A 22,893-nucleotide genomic window follows, 5' to 3' on the forward strand; every position below is an offset into this window, starting at 1 on the left:
ACAGTGATTTTTCACTTGTTGGGCAACTCCGTCATCTGGTTCAAATGAACCAAAAACAGAAGCGGTGCTGAAGGGGGGTTGGGGTGGCATCGACCCATACATATTACTGAACGTGTATGCAGTGTGTTGTGTTCCTGTTGCACTTTTAGTGACCAGTGGAGTCCAGATTGGAAATGCAGTTTGCTGATAAGCTCAATGATAACAAAGAAAACGTGTCGCTGTTTTCCAGCAACATTTACGATCAGTTATTGATTAGTGGAGCTCAAATAAGTGATTAACTTTGTATGGCTCCTTCACTAAAATGCTGTTTTCTAACTTTTATTTTATATATTTGAGAGTTTTTTGTCACATAGTGTTTATTTCTTCTTGACTGTCAGCTTTTATCTCAGTATTTCTTTTGGTAATTTTTTTTAAGAAATTGACCTGATTTTACCCTTTACATATATCTCTTAAATTTACCATTTTTTCATACATTTGCCTGTTTTTTTCCCTGTAAATGTGTGAAAAATACTGTCAATTTGTAAAGTTTTTTTTCTTATGATAAATTTAACTGCCTAATTTATTTATTTATTCTTTTCTAAATCTGACTTTTTTTTTTATAGTAAATCTGTTTGCAGATTTTTTTTTCTTCCTCCCATCATTGCCAAATGCTTGCTGAGGGGACTGTCTGTTCATTGGGTCTTTCTCTGTACAGTATAAAACACCTTCAGATTACTTTTTCTTTTGCTGAAACGGTGCTTTATGAGTAAACTGTTGAGTACAGTTTTAATGTACCGGTACCTGTATTTTAAGTAATTTGACACCTTTCTACTTCAACTACACCCGATTTTGGATGCAGATATGGTTCTTGGTACTGTATACAGTACATACCAACTTTAGTTACCTATTATTTGTATAACTCCACTAATACACTGAATTGGTGAAGTTATATTATTAAAATAAAACCGTATATCGGTATATAAGAAATTCATAATTAATTTCAAAACAATTAGAGTGATGTACATACTGATAAATCAAAATATAGGATTCACTAAAATTGCATGTATGAATCTGAATAAAGACTGTTAAACTTTAACTACATTTTGATGATAAAACTTTAGCATTTTCACCAATTTTTTTTTTCACCTTTGAGGGTTATCAGGAAAGGTGGAAGAGAGCAGGGGAAGGGCAAAATTCCCAGCTTGTAGCATAGTGGTCACCTCCTTAACCTGGAGAGTTATACTGGTGTACGTACAAAGTATTTAATGTACTACTTTCTGTAAACACAGCACAGAGCTGCACATGAACCTGAAAATCAATGACATCCATCAGTCAGTCCATCGAACCAGATCCGACTCATCTCTTTGCCATGATGACTGCTTGAGAATCCTGACAGGTACCAATCTGCAGATCTATCTCACACTCCAGCTTTCCATCACTTGTGACTCCCAGATTCCATGACGCTTGAACTCTCTCGCCTTGGTGCAGCTTTCTGTAGGAGACCCAATGTTTTCTACCTGCCCTTCCCAAACCATGTTTTCTTGAAAACGCCCCGGCGAGATATATGACACATCAGGGATTTTGCACAGTGCGTGTACGGCATCTGGATTTAGGAGGCCTAATAGTTTCCAGAAAGCATCAGTGCTCACCCTCCTCCAGTCACTCGGTGCGGTGTGGCTAAATACACGCTGTATGTCTGCACATTCACCCTGACACATGCGACACATTAATCACATGTAATCAACAGTCGGGTCTCCCCTCTGTCAGCACTGTGGAAGCGTCTGCCCGCTGCCCTCGGCGTGAGCGCGCCTCGACGCTCCGCGCGCACGAGCAGCCCTGTTTGTTTGTGTTGAGCGATTGGAAATGGCGGAGAGCAGAGACCAAAGCGATAACTCGGGCTAGCAAAAGCAAGTGCGCCGTCATTGAAACGCAGAAACCTTTCGCAAGTGGTTCTCGGAGTTACTTACGGTTTGCTGCTGCTGACGGGACACAAGTCGCACGCGAGGTGAGCGGATTTTCGGAGCGAGGTTTGGATTTAGCGGAGCTACTTAGCTGGCTAAGCTAACCGTGCTAGCAACCTGGCGTTAGCTGGCTCAGAGTGGTGTGTGTGTGATTTTAAGCACGCAGGCTTGTTTGTCAACATAAGCTGACGTTAAATTGATAGCGAGCCAGCTAACATACAACTCCCCCGGGTCACCCATCTTAACCTGAGTGTGTTTATAACATGGTGGCCACAGTTAAGCGCAGATTTATCTGTGCAAAGTGAGAGTGGATAAAAAAGTCAGACATCTGACCATCCTGGTCGCCAGCAAGCTGCAAGTTAAGCTGGTCAGCCAAGTTAGCTAACTGGCTTGCTTTGCACACAGTCTAAACTGACTCTTTTGTTTGCCTGGGAATTAATCAGCCAGCGTGAAGCAAGGTCTCAGTGTTTGCAAGCTGAACGGACGGCTGAACAGGTAAGCATCGCCGTGAATGCATGACATGTCATCCCTACAAACCCTGACTCAAGTGGCTGCAGCAGCGCAGGGTGCGCTCAGGGCCTCCAAACTTGCCTGACTCATTTTTGGTTTTTCCACATAACGTTACTAAATTTCACAGACACCATCTTCTCAGCGGGATTTATAACGTGCAAGGCTCCGCGGAGCTTTTTCTTTCACTCCTTTTCCCCTCCTCCTTCACTCCCCCGCCACCTGCAAAGAAACGAGATCAGGCAGGTCTTATGTAATATGGTAGAGCCGGCCTCAAGGTGTCGCTATGGTTCATTCAGGCCAGATTCACAAATCAGCGTGGCTTACAGGCTTTGATGGTGGGCGTGTCCGACAATTGGCGGTATCCATTGTCATAGCAGCAGCACTTAGCCAGGCTAGCTGCGTGTTAGCATAGACAATATAAACATGTCTGCCTGTCACGGCAGTTCGTGAAATAGTCACAGCCCTTTAATCCACTGACTTTTTGTTTCTGGCTATGAACTTTCCTTGGACTCGTGTCACGTTAGTGAGCACGAAATCCACGTTTTCCAGAGGGAATAAGTCCACATATGGAGGCTGTTGGAAGAGGGTTGGTGGTGGAGTTGATCATTTTGGCCTTATACTTGATCTCTGTTTACACATTTGCTTTGCAAACAGAGGTTGGTGGTTGAATTCCAGCTGTGGACACAAATGGATTGTGTCAGGAAAAGCAGTCTGTTTAAAGTTGTGCCAAATGAAATGTGGTACTGTGAACTGTACTGTTAGGTAAATTATAATAATTTTCAATTATAACGCAGCTATTGCTCTGTTTTCAGGGGTGAATGTGGAAGGTATACATGCTGCAGACATGAGCAAATGTGCAAATTTGTGTGACTGAATATGAGGAAACTTTTTCTCACTATTTAGCTTGCATTCTTTCCGATGACCAACAGGGGATGACTTCTTTTCTTGTCTGCCATATATCTGCATGTCCTCCTTCTGTACATCTATGAATCTTCTCTTTGCTCTTGTCCAAAACTCTGTCTACACTGTGGTAGAACAGTTTGCTTCCGTTTTACCTGGTCTACTGCATGCACAATATTCCTACTTTCCTGCTATCCATCATATCAGCCAGGTCTCACCCTTTAAGTGTAAGGACTGTGACTGATACAGTCCCTACTCTTACTTCCACACTCCTGCTTTTCCTTCTCTCTTGCTGCCTCCTAACATGCCTTCCCCCTCTATTCTCCCTTTGTTTTTAGCCAACAGCAGCACAGTTTTCACTGGCATTGCGTTGGCCAACAGCACCGGAGGTGGTTGTTGTTAACCCTGGGACCCAACCGATCCGTCATGACAATCTTATTCTTGATGGTCCATGTGTTTAATTGAGAAATAATTTTACACCAGAGGCTTTTCCTGATATATTCCTCCTCATTAATCTGGCCTTGGGACCAGCAGTAGGAGTACACTGGCTTGTGCCAGTGTCAGGTTTCAAGGTTTCAACAGGGGAGTGACTGGTTTCCAAATGACTTATAAATGTTAATGTTTATATAGAAGTTTAAATGCCTTGAGTTCCCTTGCTCTGTGACCTCAGTAAGCACTTTACTGGTAAACTTCCTTGGTTCGGTTGCTTGTTTCATATTGACTAAAATAAGTTAATTTTATACTTTATAGTCAAATAAAGAGTCAGAAAATAGGATTGTATTCTCAGTGGCGAGTGCATCACAGTCATATCCACCCCTTGCTGTTCATGTCAGGTTTCAAAACATCAACGTGTCGACATGCCATTCATCATAGGATTTCACTAACCTGTGGATGGGCCCATATTTATACTTTCAATGCTTGTTATGCTTGTTTCTATGCTTGATCGACTTCTCATTCATTTTGATTGCCTGAAACATGTGCCAGTACTTGAAAAGTTTAACTAAATGAGCACTGAAGCCTGAAGCCTTTGTTTACCTGTAACTTGTGCCTTGAATCTTGTGCAGAACCTCAAAGTGTCTATAATGTCGGTTATAGCTGTGTGGTGTCATCAGGTGCAATTTCAAAAATGTGTGTAACAGCTAGTAATTTAGGTTACTCTTGCATGTATTTGTGTTGTAGTTGGTCCTTTGTGTTAAACCAAGTGTTTAAGTCAAAAGACTAGCAGTGAAAACTGTTCTCTTCAGCTGTTTGATGTGCTTTTCATATGTAGTTTTAAATCATTGATGTTGTTCTTCCCCTTCATTGTAAACTCCATCAACTTTTTCGCCAGTCAGCGTCTTACCTGTGCTTATTGTTACAACATGCAAATAGACATGCACTATAATTCCACTTCAGAGTACAGCTTAACCCAATATTATGTGGCACAAGGCTGAGAACTTAAACTCTTTGGAGTTTGGTTTCACGTGGAGCTCTTGTGAGATCATGAGGATGAATAGGGTCCTATGGAGCTGTAGCCCAAAAAATGTAAATTTAATGAAGCAAACATTTTTTGTGAAATACTTTCCTTAAATACTAGGGATGTCACAACACCATGAGCTGCTTCACAGCATCCAGTATTTTGGTTTCAGACATGAAGTGAGAAGCAGAGAATTTCCCCTTCAACCAGCTGCTTTCTATACACACATGGTCTGTTGTAGTTTAACTGCCTTTAACTAATTCTGGCTTTTAGTTATTGTTTGGACAATGATGCCATTGATGGAGTGTGTCCTGTCGTAAATCCTTAACTGACCAGTCATCATGCATATAATCAATTCTAGTGTTTTTCGGGAAAAAACAAAGGTCATAAGTGTTGTTTTATTTTGGTTTGGACACATTATCAGTACTCTGTGGGGGTGTTTTTTTTCTAGAAGCACGTGTAAATGATTAGTTTACCTATTTAGCTCCTTATACTCCTTGCAAGATGATCCCTGCTGTGCCTCCAGCTGAACTGAAGCCAGTTTCTGTACTTATTAATTAACCCTTTACAGCCGATCGGAGCGGGCACGCTCTGTTTTGCGTAACTATTTTTAAATCCCGGTAGCTCTGCAACCAAGTAAGCTAGCGCAATAATTTTTTTTGCATATGAAACTGGAGGAGTTGTACTTACATCTTATGCCATCAGCTTGTCCTAGGTCACAGTTTCCTTCCACATATAGCTTTGCAAAAACTGCATAAAAATCACTTGCAGCAACAAAAACATGATATTCCAGAAACACGCTTCGCCGATCCATCAGCTGTTTGTAACACTTCCTACGTCCATCAGCGCGAACTATCACATGACCGCATGACCTGCCCGAAACCGGAAGTGACGTCATTTTGCGGAAATGTAGTTTTTTACGATCGGGGCCTTATGAGCTTGTGTTTTACTTGTTATGTGTTTTAAAAAGTTATGTTTGACTTTATGACTTTCTGTGTCGTTTCTGGGATGCTTAAGACTCATATTGCACTGCTGGAAATAGTTTCTTTTGATGCATATGCTGTTATTTTGCAAATTTGCACTATAATATTTATTTTCGTTTTTCCTGCAGTATATAAAAATTGGTGTATTTCAAAAATAAAACTATGAAGACACTCAAAATAAATTTCCTGTGGTGGGAAACTAGTTTGTGTAACTTTTTTGTATTTACAGTTTTGAGGGATAAGCCTCTTAAATTTCTCTAACTAGAAATATATGTTAAAAAAACAAAAACGATTTTCAATTTTTTTGTAGTTTATTGCACTTTTTTGCAATTTATGTAATTACTATGCACCTAATGCAGACATATTATTAAAATTTGGGCTATAATGGTTGTATTGATGTATAGCAACTTGAAATGCTCCCAAAAATGGCTCCACAGCATGTAAAAATATAATATAAGCTCTGGCGAACTTGGTTCTATGGTAGGTCTTAAAGGGTTAATGGGATTGGAATGTCATTTGGAAATGAGATCGCACATAAGTATGAATCGAGATCGCGATTTTCTAACGATTAATTGTGCAGCCCTAGTTAGGGTTATGCGCACCATTGTGAGCAGAGGTGCGCATTTGGAAATTGAATTGGCAGTCTTTGACTTCCTCGCCTCTGTCAGTGCACCCCAGGGTGGCTGTGGCTACAATGTAGCTTGCCATCATCAGTGTGTGATTGTGTGTGTGAATGGGTGGATGACTGGATATGTAAAGTGCTTTGGGGTCCTTAGGGACTAGTAAAGCGCTATATAAATACAGGCCATTTACCATTTACCATTCCATACACTTGACTACAAAGCAAAAACATTTCAGCTAAAAATATAGATTTTAAGTAGCTTCAAACATAATATGATGCTTAATGGGGGGAAATACTGCCAAGTTGATATATTCTACAAGGGGTCAGCTGTACATTGAACTCTAATTCAAACTGATCCTTGGGATGCTGCAGGTTTGTCTTCATGGGCACAGCTTCACACTTGCTTGAAATTTAATTATGATCAAAATACAAAGAGTTAATTATTGTGATGTATTTCCACTAAACTTGTTCCCAGAATTGTCTCTGATTATTCCAATTTTCACCAAAGTTTCACGCATTTCCAGGCATTCACAGTTTCACACGGGGAGCTGTGATATGATGCTGCATTTATATCATGTTTAATCTGTTTGGATGTTGTTAACACTCCTAGTAAAAAACTGAAGGCAGCTTGTTTGATAGTTATTTATTTTCAAATGGATATTCTTACGGTGAATAAACCTTAAGGCTAAGCTGATGTTGCTGATCATTTACTGATTACCTTAAATATTAGGATTACAATAGGCTGCTCATAAATTCTATTTGAGCTTTATTAATACTTTGAAATTTGACCTTTTATTGCAATGGTAACTGACAAATGGTGTTTAAACAGTCATCTAAATTGTGCCTTAAGAGTTCTGTCTTTGATATGTAAACAGAAGTCTGTGATAAGAGGGCTGAATTGGGCTTTGCTCCTTGAGTGTAAATCTGTTTTACATGCAGGGGAGGCAATGGATATTTCCATAGATCCCAAGTTAACAAGTTAAAGTTTTCCAGTTGACTGTTTTCAGACACAAAATGCAAGAAAATGCAAAGCAGCTGCCGTGACTCAAGGGCTTATTATGCATAGGCTTTAAGAATTAAGCTGTTTTTTTTCTTGTAGCCTGAGATCTTATGCTTACCAAGGTGTATTTGTCAGATTACTTTTCTCCAAATCCTAAAATAATATCTTTGTAAGCTTTTGCAGGTATTTTTAGGGGAAAATCATTTGATTTTTCTTATCATGCATGGAGCAATTGACTACTTTGTTTTTGCTTGAGTGTGCTCAGTGATAGCTGCTAATCTGTTTGTGTAGTACGTGTAGTATTGCTGCTGCAGACTTTGTCTTGTTCTAAGTGAAAGCATTGTAACTGTGCTTCATTTGACCGAGATGTAGCCCACATAAGTATACGGAGTTCAGCGTAGGCCTCAGTTATTCAGCTCGAGGTCTCTGAGTGTGGCACCAGCATGGCAGCACATTAAGCCCAACAAGATTGTCAAAACAAAACGAGGCTGGAAGTAGCGAATTTCACTATTATTGTTTTGCAGCGTTTAAGAAAAACAAACAAAAAACATCAAAACTAATATTTAAATAATGGATAGACTTTGTTTACAGCTTAGAGGCAGCGAAAAGATATAGATAATAACCACTGTTTTTCCTGGTTTAAAGAGAACCTCTTTTTGGTGACATATAAGCTCAGTTGGTCATACAGTAAACGTACAGTAAAGGCAATCAATGAGAGTTACTTGTTTAACAGAAGTCTATGGATTTTCCTGCCCATTAGATAAACAGCCCAGTCATCCACACCTTTATAGGGGACATGAAACGCTGTACATATAAAGGCTAATTTACACCATTGAGCTCTGCTCTTAAAAACTGTTTTAAAAACATGTTTCGTGCCATCTTCTGTCAGTATGGAACATGTGTCATGTGCTTGGTTGGTTGCAGCTAATAGACTTAGATTAGTTTATTATAGCTACCTAGAGACAGCATTGATACTGAAGAGGAAAATAACGACACTAAAATTAAAAATCAGTTTAAGGGGATCGCATTTGTGCTGCCCCAGACTGCAGCAATGAGTTTTATGTACTGTCCACTGTTCTGTCTGTCTCTGTAGCAGTAAGTGGCTGTTTGGCTAGCTGCATTTAAATGGGAAAATCTAGCTATGTTGGGGTTTTTAAAGCACTTAATATGAACGGTGTGGAGGAGAGCCTGTTTGAGCCAGGTGACATGCCAAAGCATGGCATCAGGTCAGATGTTAAAATACAAAGTACAAATGCCCTGAAGTCTGTAAGATGTGGTAGTTCATAAGAGAAAATGTTTCTTTGCAGTTTTGAGCTATTTGACTGGAGATTTATTATCATAATACTGCAATTTGTTGACTTTTTTGAGGGTTGCTTTGTTTTACTTTCAGAGTGGCAGGGATCAGGTTGAAATGGTCCATTGGGGCGTATTTTGCCTATGTGTTCGTGAGTGCATGTGTTTATTGATACTGGGATGCCTGTGAGTCATGCAGTTGTATTGTATTACCTGGTCTGAACTTCTTAAATCTGGTCTACACATACACTCCATATTCTGGTAATTATAAACAAACTGAAACTAATAAACACATGCATAGGGCTGGGCCATATCATACCGTTCACGGTAATACCGGTGTAATGTTGGGCAACGATAAGAAAATGAAATATGGCCATAGAATATGGGTAAAACGCGCATGCGCAGTGCCTTTGTTTTCATACGCACATGGCGGCGACGCAGAATGAGAAGGGCGAAAGCGAATTGTTGAATGAAACTGATGAACCAGAATTGGTTTGTAAAAATGCTGCAACTTCAGTGGTGTGGAACTGGTTTGGCTTTCGTCCGTCAGATACACAACAAAGCACTATTTCTGGTAGCGCATGCTAGCGGACTGTCGTTATTACCGTTTTTTGGAAAATACGACACACTTAAAATCAATCCTTTGATTTTTCTGAAAATCGACAGTGCCCCTTATAATCCCATGTGCCTTATGTATGAATTCTGGTTGTGTTTACTGACCTCGAAACGATTTTATGTCGTACACGGCACTCAAAAATCTGTCAAATGTTTTAGTACGACTTTGCTAAGCTATGAAACCGCACCGCTTGATGGATTGTCGGAGCATTACAGCTATCGTAGGCAGGAGCCTCGCGGAGTGATACGTACTGTGCTTCAACATAACATTACCGTATTGTGTGTGTATAACCTCTTTTTAAGTTTTGTGGATATCATACATGGTTATGCTGAGGATATGTCGGCCAATTTCCACTAGAAATGCCTTTTGGTTAAACCTTCAGCAAGGAGTTTGCATTTGCACTGTTAATTTTGTATATAACTTTAATGCACATAAAAAAGCTGCTTGTTTAAGTGAAAATACATTGATGGGGTTTTTTTTTTTTTTTTTTTTTTGCACTAATAAAGTTATATCGTGATAAATATTTTTGGTCATATCGCTCTGCTCTACACATGCACTGAGAGTAGAAAACTCATCCAAAGAAGCGAACTGGAACTCAGCTGAAAAGAATACATGAAAAGTAAATAAAACATGGACAAACACAATTATTAGATCTCTGCCGTGCGGTGATATACCAAAAGCTCAGTAATTACATTTGAAAGAGAGACTTAATGTAAACTGTAGATGTGTAAGCAGCTGATTTTACAAGAGGATAATCATATGCATTTAATACCGTTTTTCAGTTCCATTATTACGTTATGGCACAAGCAATGAAGCCTACCTAAGGATGAGCTACGTTTGAGGCATATTGTTGGGAGTGGGATCCCTCCTCCTCCTCCACACTCAGCTCTGCGTCTGTATGGAGAACAAGCAGCCATTTTAGCACTCAGCAGTGCTGCAGCCTGCCTGCCACTGTCACAGCTTTCTTCCTCTAATTAATGCTGTTTGTTTTGAAGCCCCCAGGATACCTGCAGCCAACCTGAGAAAATGCCACAGTGTGCTTTCACTTTGGGTCACATAGAAAACAATGCCTGATGATGATTGGTCTCTGTTGAGAGAGATCAGTGAGGGTCACCTGACTGCCACACTGATCTTATGGCTCAGCGTGTACATTAGTCAGTGTTTAGTGGTGTCATAAAGCTGCAGATTGGAACAGAAGTCTCTGACTGAATCTTGTTTGTGCATTTCCATAAAATTTGCACATAAACCATATTTAGCTGCTTTGATGAATAATGTGTAGTTTAATGGATGATTCAGTTCAGTCTTCTTTACTTTGTCCGTCTTTGTGTTTAACACAAAATCAGACAGAGAGTACTGACATTTAATTAGGTATACTCCTGTTCCTATTCAGCCTTGGCTTTGAGTACCTGTCAGAGTGTCAATCTGATACCAGTGTTTAGTTAATAAACTGTATTCCTCGCTGTCAGGAAGAGACGTGGGCGAACTGGGAAAACTTTCCTAACTTTGATAAATAAAAGTGAGAATTAATTACAAACAAAAATATTAATTTACTGAACCTATGTTAAGTAGTAGAATAAATTTCATGTTTTCCATCCGTCCATTTCCTTTTCTGTAAGATTTATGTAATAGATTTGATTCAGGGTCACGTTGGGGCCGGAGTCGATCCCAGCTGTGATGGTGCAAGGGGCAGGGTACACGGTAAACAGGTCACCAATCTGGACTAATACACAGACAGACAACCACGCCAATGGCTAATTTAGAATCACCAACTAACCTAACCCCATGCATGTCTTTGAACTGTGGGAGGAAGCCAGAGTACTCAGAGAACCCGCACAGTCACAGGGGAGAACATGCAAACTCCCTTAAACTGAAAGGCCTCAGGCTGGGTTAAAACCCAGGGCCTTCTTGCTATGAGGCACTCGGACATCTTTTAGTAAAGCAAAACTCAGTATTGTAGTTTTTCTACATAGTAACCACACAGTTACTGAATTTTAAAATGTATTTTTAAAGTACAGCAAATGTCTGTAGGTGCATGCAGCAGTTAAGACAGACCCAGGTGGTAGTGGGCTGCTGGATTTTAGTGAAGGTGTTCATATCTTCCTGAGGAGGCCTTGTAATAACGTCCTCTGTCTAGCACCATCATTGAATTGCATTTTTTAATTTAACTGTACTGGCATTCCCATCAACCACTGTGCTTTGTGGTAAGAGCTAATTACCAAATGCCAACACACCCATGACATACATGATAATTTAATAACACGATATTAAACCAGCTTGACACTGTAGCTGCCAACATCAATTATTTCTGACAGCATTTTCATTGTGAGAATGGGATGTTTGCATTTCATCAAAGTACGACTGTGCTTTCACAGAACCCCAAAAGCTTTATATAGACTCCTGGTCAAAGTAGAGCAATTTAAAAGTAACCAGTAAAATCTTGCTGTAGATTGTACTGGTTACTTTTCTGTAACCAGTTTATCTTTCTACTGTGTGACTTAGTGCGGTGACTAAACAAGTCATCACAGAACAAGTCACACAGTTAAAAGATAAACTTGGAAGTAGGGGTGGGCGATATAAACGATATATGATAGAAACGATATAAACGATAGAGCGATATAGTCAAAATTTCTATCGCGATAGTGCATGTTGATGATGTCATCAAGCTGCGCCTGTTTTGGTCGAAAGCATCGCAGCGGCTACAACCATTATCATCTGCAGATTATGGCGGGCGATAGTCATAGCAAAGAGATGAAGCACTTTTGAAATATGGGGAAAGCCAAAAACTGCCGTTCCTCCACTTCCGTAACAGTGATTCATTAATGTTGAATTCTCTCGCAGCTGCTCTATTCCCATGTTGTTGCAGTATATTAATAACTAACCTTGTATTGTGGATGAATAATCTCAGTTGTTCTCCTGACTGAAGTTTGGCCCATGTATAGCATCCTGCTATGTGATTGCATTTGTCCCTGACCACCAGAATCCCTCACGTTAACTTTTATTGAGTGGAAAAAAAGTTAGCTGTGTCGCTAGCAATCACATTCACGTAGCACAACATTATATACCAGGTAGTCCAACTTCAGTAACCCTGCAAACGCCACTGCTGTTTAGTTTTCTGTCTTCATTTATGTTGGTAGCAGAGCTGTACGTTTTAATTAGTTTCAAAAGTCTCTCAGTCAGAACATGGTATGAAATGTTTAGGTGTAAACTAGCGAGCTAACTTCCTGTTAACTTCTAACTCCGTTAAATTTAATAAATTCTGTTTTCATGGATGCATGGATGTACAACTTAATTGTTACACCCGATAAAGCAGCAACGCTGATGATTTAATTAAAGATGAAAGAATTTAGACTGTTTTTAATTCTGTGTTCGTTTGACTTTGGGACCTGAAGCGGACGGAGTTTTGGACCCAGATTACTCCGCGAAGCTCCTCACTACGGCAGCCGTAATGCTCTTACAATCCAGCAAGCAGTGCGGCTTACCAAAGTTGTACTAAAACATTTTTTAACAGATTTCTGCACGCCAAAATCGGTTCGAGGTCAGTAAGCACAACCAGAATTCATACATAAGGCACACTCTCGATTTTTGAGAAAATTAAAGGATTTTAAGTGTGCCTTATAGTGTGGAAAATACGTTATACAGAAGAAAAGAATATATCGCAATATATATCGTTACCGCACATGCTTCAAATTATATCGCGATATGAATTTTAGGCCATATCGCCCAGCCCTACTTGGAAGTCACTGCTACTACAGGGTATCTTTAAACCCTTTATCTCCTTCATATCCCCGACCAATTTAGAGTCACAGATTAACCCAGCTTTTATGTTTTTGGACTATGAGAGGACGCCAGAATACACGGAAACCCACGCATACACAGAAAGACCCTAACTGACCAGGAAGCTTGCGAGCCTTCAGCGATAAACAGCACACTACAGATGCAATTGAATCATTACAGGCTTTTGCATTCATTTTTGCTACAAAGCTTGCTTTTTTTGTTTGTTTCAAATCAAGCACATCCTTTTTCTTTACAGGGATTAGATTTCCTCCAGAGAGCTCTCACTCAACAAGATGGGCTGGTACTTATAATATACTTTTGAGCCATTTGAGCACACAAAGCGCTTTCTTACTACAAGTGTCATTCACTCCTTCATACAAGTGCTCTTTTTCCTCCTCCGCCGTAAAAGGCTGATGGCGGATGAGTTGGCGGCATGGACACAAGAACAAGGCAACATAGGAGTTTGAAATTGACACCATAGGTGTATTTACTAAAATTCTTGTGAGTTTGACTCTCAGTGACCTTGACTGCAAGGTTATTGGTCAAGTTTTATGAAATTCTTGTGAATCCCATAGCCCGAGAATGTGGTGATGTACGATTTTCAAATTGATAATGTATTTGTGTCTACTAGGAGGCTGAGGGCTAGCACAGGAGGTGGCCAGTATATTGTTCTATGCTTAAGCACTTTCAGCTTAATATTCACAAACTAACTCCAATAAAAGCATCAGGATTAACTGGTTGTTTGAAATAGTTTTTTTGAGCTTTAACCCGAGATTCTGGCATTTCTGACAAAATATATTTATATTTAAAAATCGATTCAGGATTTTAATGAATCGATATTGCTTTATTCAAGCTAAAATTGATTTTAGTCTGAAAATTGATTATTAAAACTCTCCCCTATAGGGTACTAATGCTTGTTTCTGTTCTTCTACATCACAGACGTTAAACCAGCTTTAGATTGTGACTTGGAGTGGCTACAACTTTGATCAGGTTGCTTAAATGTTTTTCATCTCTGAAAACTGTAAATATTTATGAAGCTATGAGTGCTCAAAATTGACAGGGAAACAAAACAAATCTGAACAACTTTGTGTACTTTAATGACCTGCAACTAAAAAAAGAAAAAAGGGATTTTTGGGGGTCAGAACTCCCCCCCCCCCCCCCCCCCCCCTAAGATTTATAACTTCAGTTTATGTTGAATAACCCTCATCCCAAAACATAACTGCATGACATTAAACTCTTCTCCCTGCGGCCAGTTGCAGTAAAAAAACCTATTATAGCGCTTCAGTTCTTTCTCAGTTCTTGCTTTTGTGTGCTTAAGAAATGTGTACATATCCATTTGATACGAGAAAGCAGCAGTGGATAAAAATGTATTATGTTGTCGGCAGAGTTCCAGTTCGCATCTTGAGGTTTCTTGTTTATTTATTTCAGGTACTGCATTGTTGGCGTTAATCGCTTACTGAGGTGTGAGATCTACATTTCCAGTCAAGTTTCAGCATGCAGTATGAGAGCCTTGGTTTACATACTCCATGCAGGTTGTTGTTGTTATTACACAACAGAGCTTGTGGATAAAATAAACTTCTTTTCAGAGCACGTTTCAGATCATCTATCAAATTATGCAATGGGACGTGCAGGAGATTTCGTTTCTGCAAAACTGCAACAGATGGGCTGTTGGTGTAGTCTGTGGTTTGTCCCTGAAGTCTGGCGCTCTGAGTCATTGTGAGGCGGCAACACACACACAGGCACAAACCTACGTACATACATACATACATGTGTACTGTATTCAGCTGCTGCTGTGGCTAAAACAGAAACCAATGGCCTACATTCTCGCCTGAGGGGGGGGGGAGGCTTGAGCAGCAGACAGTGAGAATTTGAGGGGTGGGAGGGAGTGAAGGAGAAAGGAACCGAGCACATACAGGAAGAAATTAATAGTGTAGGTGAGAAAATAGAGTGACGAGAGTAGTAGTGGCGAGCAATTTAACAGTCGAGCCCTAATGGCCCAGTTTTTCTGGACAAGGTCAGGCTACAATAAAAAGAGTCACCCAACAGTTTTTTCCTTGTGGATTGATTTGAGTGGATCCGAGTTGGTGTTTTCTGATGACAACTGTTTGAGTGGCAATGCTGGAAGCAGAGAAAGTGAGCAGCTTTTTTTCTCAGGTACGTTAGCGTGTCTGGAGGACACCGTTGGTAATTCACCTAACAGTTGCGGGTTTCTCACCTTAGACGTGAAGCAAACAGTGTGTAATGAACATATGGGTGTTTAAACACCTCTTGTGAAGTGAAGCATGAAGGTGTCCATGTGCCTGGGTTTTAAATGGCCTTGTTTTGAGAGACTGCCAAACGTTTTTAATCAAGAAGTTCACTTGGTAATTTAAGTTAGGACTTAGGTTTGCCTCAAGGCGGAGAAATGCTTTAACCCTTTCTGCGAGTAAAATGACCAAAGTGGGGCTCTACTTGTGCTTAGCAAACTTGTACTGTTTAGAATAGATAATAAAAATAGTTAATAGATAATGCAAAAGAAAGAGTATTACTATCTCTATTCAACACGATTTTCATGCCATATGCTGTGGGTTTAGAAGGGATCTATTCATCTATTGTTCATCTACAAAGAAATCCGGACCAGCGAGGTTACTGTTAGACAGTCTGTTCGATTGGCGTCCTCTTATGTGATTGTAAATGAACAGTACCTTTCCAGCTTTAACATGCACCCACTATTGGAGTGCTTTCCACTCTTCATAACATTTTCTGTTTATGTGCGCTAAACAGAAAACTCTGTGGTGCAGGTACTAACTGTTGTGCTGCAGCTTTTTTGCCCACTTTATGACTAAAGTGACTGGCACTGTTCACTTTTCTAATGCTTTGATTACTTCTCTCACTCACTTCCCACAACAAACCAACTAAGTCAGACTGAGTGACTCACAAACGGATGTAAGGCTACAGTTGCTTTTTTTGAGTGAAGCACTTCAGACTAATTGTGGGAAACTGCTGTGGATTTTTTTTTTTTTTTTTGTTACCGTTGAGCAATTTAAAAAATTTCTTTTATTATTATTATTATTATTATTTTTCGTCTGCACCTTTCTATTTCTGATCTACTGATACCTGCTATGTATAAAATGCTCCACCGCGTCCTCACAGGTGAGTCTGCAGTTTGTGGCTGGCCAGCAGTTTGCTGCTTTAGTTTAGCTTTGTGATGTTTACTGTACAAACCGATGACTGCAAGTGTTGTTTGTTTGTTTGTACTAATTAGGGAAGTCATTTTAAAAACTGTTTACATCATTAGAGACGGCATTTAAGGTTAATAAAATGAACTGTAGTGGGGCATGCTCATTAATGTCATGTTGATCGTGGGTCTTTGTTTCAGTGTCAGGAAGCTTGAAGCTGATTTTTTACATAATTAGATAATCAAAGAATTTACAAGTGATATTATTTTCCAACTAATATTACAAGTGGAAAAAGATTCAGTCTGTATTCAAGCTTATAGATGCTTTTGCTTTTTGAGCTCTTTGTCACACATTTATCCAACTTTAAAATTATGTGACATCATTATGTGATATCATCCATTGATACTGATGGATGCCATCTTCTTCAGGAAAAAAAATCTATGTGGCAAGGTGAAAGAGCACAGGAGTTCAGAACAGCTTGGAGTAAACTAGGGGCAGTATTAACTGGTGTGAAAAAGCGTCTTTGATTAATCATCCTGGGAAACTTCAGTACTCGAGAGTTCAAGAGTCACAAGGAAAGAAAAAAAGATTTATTGTATAGCAGTGTATCGTTTGCATGAATGTCTAGACTGTGGCAGTTAACAAAGGTGAACAAAGAACTAAGAGAAAAGGAAGTCCACTTGTTTTGTGTTGTTGTGCAATGCGAGTATTTGGTGCTAGTTTGGGGTCTATGGATATTTTATACCACAGGTGTTTCCAGACTGTTCTTCAGTTTTTAAGTAAACGTTGTGGTCCTTGTACAGTAATTCAGCTTAAAGTGTTGTAAATGTAAGACCTGTTTGTTTGTTTGTTTTTTAATTTTGGTTTAGGAATGAGACACAAGAAGTTCATGATAGGTTTTCACAAAACAAACACAACACTTCCTGTCACATAGATGTGCCAGTTTCAATAAAAACACTTGGTGTGTTGACAAAAACTGAAACACTGAAGCACACAAGGTAATTTAAAAAAAAAAAAAAATCATTATAATGTCTTTTCGCATCTACTTTTAGTTTTGATTTGATAAAATTTTTTATAACAATGCTTTTAACATTATACTTTTCACTAAACGAACATAATTTAACCAAGTAGTCCCTGCACCAGAAAATGGGAGGCAGGTATCATGGATGTTTGGTCTTGGATTTAAAATCGGATGTCAGGATTTGTCCAATAATTATTATTCAAAATAAAGGCTCTACAAATCTATAACGTTAAAGCACCAGATTTGGCTATTTAGGCTGAAAAAAATCTGAAGAAATGTACAAGAACTCATAAATACTTAAAACCCTGTAGAATTAAAGAAATAAAATTTCACCATGGGAAATAAAACAAAGTATACATTGGCAGACAGGCTGTACGTATTAAAGGAGGATTCCTGCCATATTGTTAATGTATAAAATTGAAATAACAAAAACTTTGTTTTATTGTAAATTTTGGTTTGCAGTGTGACATGTTGCAAGACAGCTATGGTTTTCAGTTATTTGCTAAACGTGTTGCAGATTTGTCATATTTGGCACTTTAAAGTTATCCATGACCTTAGACTGTATCCAGATGTTTGACTTCATTAACATCTTTTTAATGCAGTTATAACTTGTAAGCCTTTCATGTGGCTACAGTAACCCGTGTCAGTGCTGGATTAAACTTCCTTGTCTGGGAAAAAATCTTCTATAATTAATGTGTTGCATAACAAAAACTGTAGGATTACCGCTTCTTATGTCATAATTACCATGGAAACACTTTCAGCCTTGACGCATATGGGTCAGCCGTAATAAAACAAAAATTTCAAGTTTTCCCCTGACACACATGCCGCTGTTTCCTTATTTTTGGCTTCTGTTTTTCAGATGCATATTATTTTACTGTTACACTCTTCCCTTTTTGTCCTTACACCAATCTGGTTTAAGGTTTGTTTTCCCAACCCACTTGCTCTCTGTTGTGGAGGTCTTTGATGTCATTTAGCTGCTACTCTAAAAAGGACCTCTGTCTGATGTCCTTTAACCCTCGGATGCATGAGTGACTGGAGCCTGCACTCTTCCATAAGTGGGTCAAAAACCACCCGTGTTAAAATCGATTTGTTTTTATCCCACTTTTGTCATTTTGGTCAAGAATGATTTAATGTTTGAAACATTTTGTATTTTTCACTTTTGTAAGATTTTTAAAACAACAATTATACAGACAATTGCTCTTTCGTTTTTTTTGGCTTGCTCCCCCTTACATACAGTACATACACACAGTTGTGACAAACCACCTGTTTCTGACTGTAGTTGCTACACAGAGGTTTTTTTGCATTCCCCACACCGGCTGCTGACTTTATGATCTTCATTAGTTGGATCTGAAGTCTTGCCGTCTTTGGTTGGCCCTGTTTGCTTTTTTTTCTGTAGCTGAATTGTGGCTTTTGTCATCCCACACCTTCCTATTTCTTCAGTGATTGGGGTTTGCATTTGGGGCAATCTTTCAGTCAGCTTCTCATATGTGGTGTAGCAAGCTCCTTTGAGAGCTCAGTGAGGAGGACCCGTTATGCAGTGGTCATACAATTCTTGAATTCAAGGTGCTGAGCAGTGAAAAAAAGTGTAGGCACTCACGGTGGCAATGTCAAGTTGTACCACAGCACCATGGGCCACCTATATGTTTTACAATTTCAGAGTGTAGAGTAGGCGCGAACCATCTGAACCATAGTATCTACACCTTCTTTGGTCTTATTGTACAATGTGATAAATTATGTTTTCCCCTTTCTAGCATTTTCATCAACTATTTTCTTGTGATACATCATTCTCAGGAGTACAACAGCCACTTCGTTCTTTCTGACATAGCTGACTATGGTAAGCCTGCCATTGAATGCACACTGTGCTGTAAACCTCCCAGAACTCAGAAGCCTTCTTCAGACGAAGGATTTCTGCCTTGTCCTATTGTAGAGTCCTCACAATAGTGTCCCAGGAGACACTGTGGAAGAGGTACATTGGAGAAGAAAAAATCTTCTTCTTCAGCTGTGTGTCTCACTGAGGAAACCATTCTAGATCTTGCAAAGAAGGATGTGTGCATCACAGAGCCAGAAGATCTTTAGGCCATACTTGATTGGTTTGTTTGGCATAGTAGTTCACTGTAGAAGTTAGGGCTGCTCAATTAATCGAATTTTAATCACGATTACGATCTGGGCTTTCAACGATCATTAAAAATGAGTGAGCCGATTATTAGCCCCTCCCTCGTTTATCCGCGACACCTTAAAGGCCGGTCCGTAAAAATATTGTCGGGCATAAACCGGTCCGTGGCGCAAAAAAGGTTGGAGACCGCTGATTAAGAGGACCCAAGGGAAGCTCGGAAAGCTAAGTAGAAGTTATTTGGAGAGGAGAGTGACTGCCGTTGGTTGAAAAGAGAGGTAAAAAAAAACTTCAGTGGTGTTGCACACTATTTTATATTATTTTTTAAAGTCATTGTTAACCCTTTAAAGCCGGTCAGAGCAGCACGCTCTGTTTTGTGTAACTATTTTTAAATCCCTGTAGAACCTGGACCGTGTAAGCTAGCGCAATAATTTGTTTTGCATATGAAACCGGAGGAGTTGTACTTACATCTGATGCCATCAGCTTGTCCTCGGTCACGGTTTCCTTCCACATAAAGCTTTGCAAAAATTGCATAAAAAGCTCTTGCAGGAACAAAAACATAATATTCCAGAAACACGCTTTGCCGATCCGATCAGCTGTTCGTAACACTTCCCACAGTGAAACAGACGTCAGCGCGAACTGTCGCATGTCCGCCATTTCCTGGCCGAAACCGGAAGTGACGTCATTTTCGCGGAAATGTAGTTTTTTACTTGTAAGATAAGATAAGATAGAACTTTATTAATCCCTCGGGTGGGTTCCTCTGGGAAATTCGATGCCTTAAAAGCCTATACTGGTCATGTTTGACTTTTCTGAATAGTTTCTGGGATGCTTGGAACTCAAATTGCACTGCTGGAAATAGTTTATTTTGATGCACCTGCTGTTTTCTTTGCAAATTTGCATCATAGGATTGTTTTTTCGTTTTTCCTGCAGTATATAAAAATTGGTGTATGTCCAAAATAAAACTATGAACACACTCAAAATAAATTTCCTGTTGTTGTAAACTATTTTTTGCAACTTTTTTGTATTTAAAGTTTTGAGGGATAAACCTCTTAAATTTCTCCAAGTAATATATGTAAAAAAACAAACAAAAACGATTAAAACATTTTTTTGTAGTTTATTGCACTTTTTTGCAATTAATGTAGTTACTATGGACTTAATGCATACATATTATTAAAATATGGGCTATAACAGTTGTATAGCAACTTGAAATGCTCCCACAAATGGCACTACAACATGTAAAAAAATAATATAAGCTCTGGCGGACTTGGTTCTATAGTAGGTCTTAAAGGGTTAAATAAATATCCTCAAATAATCGAGATCTCAATTTCAGTGAAAATAATCGTGATTATCATTTTTGCCATAATCGAGCAGCCCTAGTAGAAGTTTGAACTAGCGCTGGGCCATATCATACTGTTCACGGTAATACCGGTATACTGTTGTTATTACTGTTTTCAGAAATTAAGGCACACTTAAAATCAATCTTTTGATTTTTCTGAAAAACCGTGTGCCTTATGTATGAATTCTGGTTGTGCTTACTCACCTCAAAGCGATTTTATGTGGTACATGGCGCTCGAAAATCTGTCAAAAAATGTTTTAGTACGACTCTCGTAAGCTACGAAGCCGCACTGCTTGATGGATTGTCGGAGCATTACGGCTACCGGAGGCAGGAGCCTGGCGGAGTGATACATACTGTGCTTCAACATAATATTACCGTATTGTGTGTGTATAACCTCTTTCTAAGTTTTGTGGATATTATACATGGTTATGCTCAGGATATGTCGGCCGGTTTCCACTGGAAATCCCTTTTGGTTAAACTGCCAGCGAGGAATTTGCATTTGCACTGTTAAATTTTTACATAACTTTAATGCACATAAAAAACAGCTGCTTGTTTAAGTGAAAATACATTGATAGGTTTTTTGTACTAATAACGTTGTGGAGTTATCAATCAATTTTTGAATTATAATTATTATTATTAGTCAATTATATCATCAGTTATACCGTTATCGCAAATTTTCAAATATATATAGTGATAAATATTTTTGGCCATATTGCCCTGCCCTAGTTTGAACCTACCCCTGAATGGCACAGGTTGTTAATCTACATATTTACTAAGAATAAACTGTCTGAATGCTGAATGAAAGCTGTCTGTTAGTTCTTGCTGTGTAAAATAATCTTAGGGTGTGACACTCTTTGTGGTCCACAAAATATCCATTCCTGGCCGTCACTGTTGATAAGAATCAGAATTTCCCATGAAATTCCACAGGAAATGAATATGGTTCATTTTTGACCCAGTAATGGAAGTTTGGGGTAGTAATATGAAAACTACTATTTTGGTCCTGGTTATGTTGGAAAACCTATTGTGAGCTGCAGGGTCACATCAACCAGACCCTGCCGTAGATGAAGAACTGTTTGGTGTCGTGTTATTCAGAAGTCACAGCGGCTACAGAGCGTGTAGTGATGCTGTAGTCCTAGGTGGGGGATTTAGCGTTCATCAGCAGAATGAGACACTCACTTTTGAGGGGGCTGATGATAGTGGGCTTTCTGCTAGTGTATTTCAAGCCCAGGCTATTCCCCGCTGGGCCTAACGTGATACCACCATAGAAAAAGCTATAACATTTAGTTAGTTCACAGGAAGCAAAGTGATTGCAGAAAACTTTTAAAAGTTTTCCACAGAACATCTAATCTTTTCAAGCTTCTACCTTTATTGATGGGTTTTCATACCTCAGTATGGTAAGAAGATTGTTTGATGACGAATTAGTTTCTGGAGTTTTCCATGGGTAGCTGCATAGATCACCCTCACTAATTTCAGATGCACATCCAGCGTTTTTGTTCTATAAGCAGACCTGAAATATGACAGACATTTCTCAGTTCAGAAAAGCGTTTCAGGTTTTACTGCCAGTGAGCTTTCAAGGCGTAGTTTCGTGTTTTACTTGCATAGTTTTTCTCTTTTTGTCTTATTTTGTTTTTTGGTTACTGTCTGTCTGATTGCATTGATTACTTTCATGTACGTTAACCATATTTCGATACTCTCTCGCTGGTCATTGTTTTGTTTTTTTGCTTCGTGATATCTCAATCATGGTGCGTAAGGTTAACTAGTTATCTAACTCACTGCTAACATCTAAAATTGCTAACTTCTAAATCCACTGAACCTCATAGCTATAGCTAGAGCTGGGTGATAGAACGATAACGATATGTATCGCGATATAACTTTTACTCGATAGAGAAAGAAACCGCGATAGACCTCGCCGCTCTTGTCCTCTTTAAAAAAAAAAAAAAAAAAAAAAGGTCAGCCAATCCAAATTAAGTAGCGCAGAGCCGAACCAATCACAGCCGCAGCGTCACGTCGCGTGACTTGTTACGTACAGCACAAGTGCCAAGCCGCACCTGTGTTTGTTTGGGAAGCAGCCAGCGGGTAATGGAGCCAGCGCGTAATGGAGGAAATGAGTGTGCCGACTAGAAAAATCAACCGAGCGTGACCGAAGAGAAAACAGATGATGGTTCCAATGCCGG

The 22,893-nt window shown here is 39.3% G+C and overlaps 1 protein-coding gene across 1 annotated transcript in view; it reads left to right on the plus strand.

Moving 5' to 3' along the window:
- The first annotated feature begins 1,834 nt into the window (after positions 1-1,834).
- ncoa1 (nuclear receptor coactivator 1) overlaps positions 1,835-22,893 on the plus strand; it is a 106,450-nt gene continuing 85,391 nt past the window's right edge. Inside the window, exon 1 of the mRNA XM_085432381.1 lies at positions 1,835-2,435. The gene's annotated coding sequence lies outside the window, so the exon portion shown is untranslated. The remainder of the gene's footprint in view (positions 2,436-22,893) is intronic.

The sequence above is a fragment of the Copadichromis virginalis genome, linkage group LG15 (genome assembly GCF_057382275.1).
Source record: "Copadichromis virginalis isolate Kocher_CV1m ecotype Utaka linkage group LG15, C_Virginalis_male_GT1.1, whole genome shotgun sequence".
Classification (NCBI taxonomy): domain Eukaryota; kingdom Metazoa; phylum Chordata; class Actinopteri; order Cichliformes; family Cichlidae; genus Copadichromis; species Copadichromis virginalis.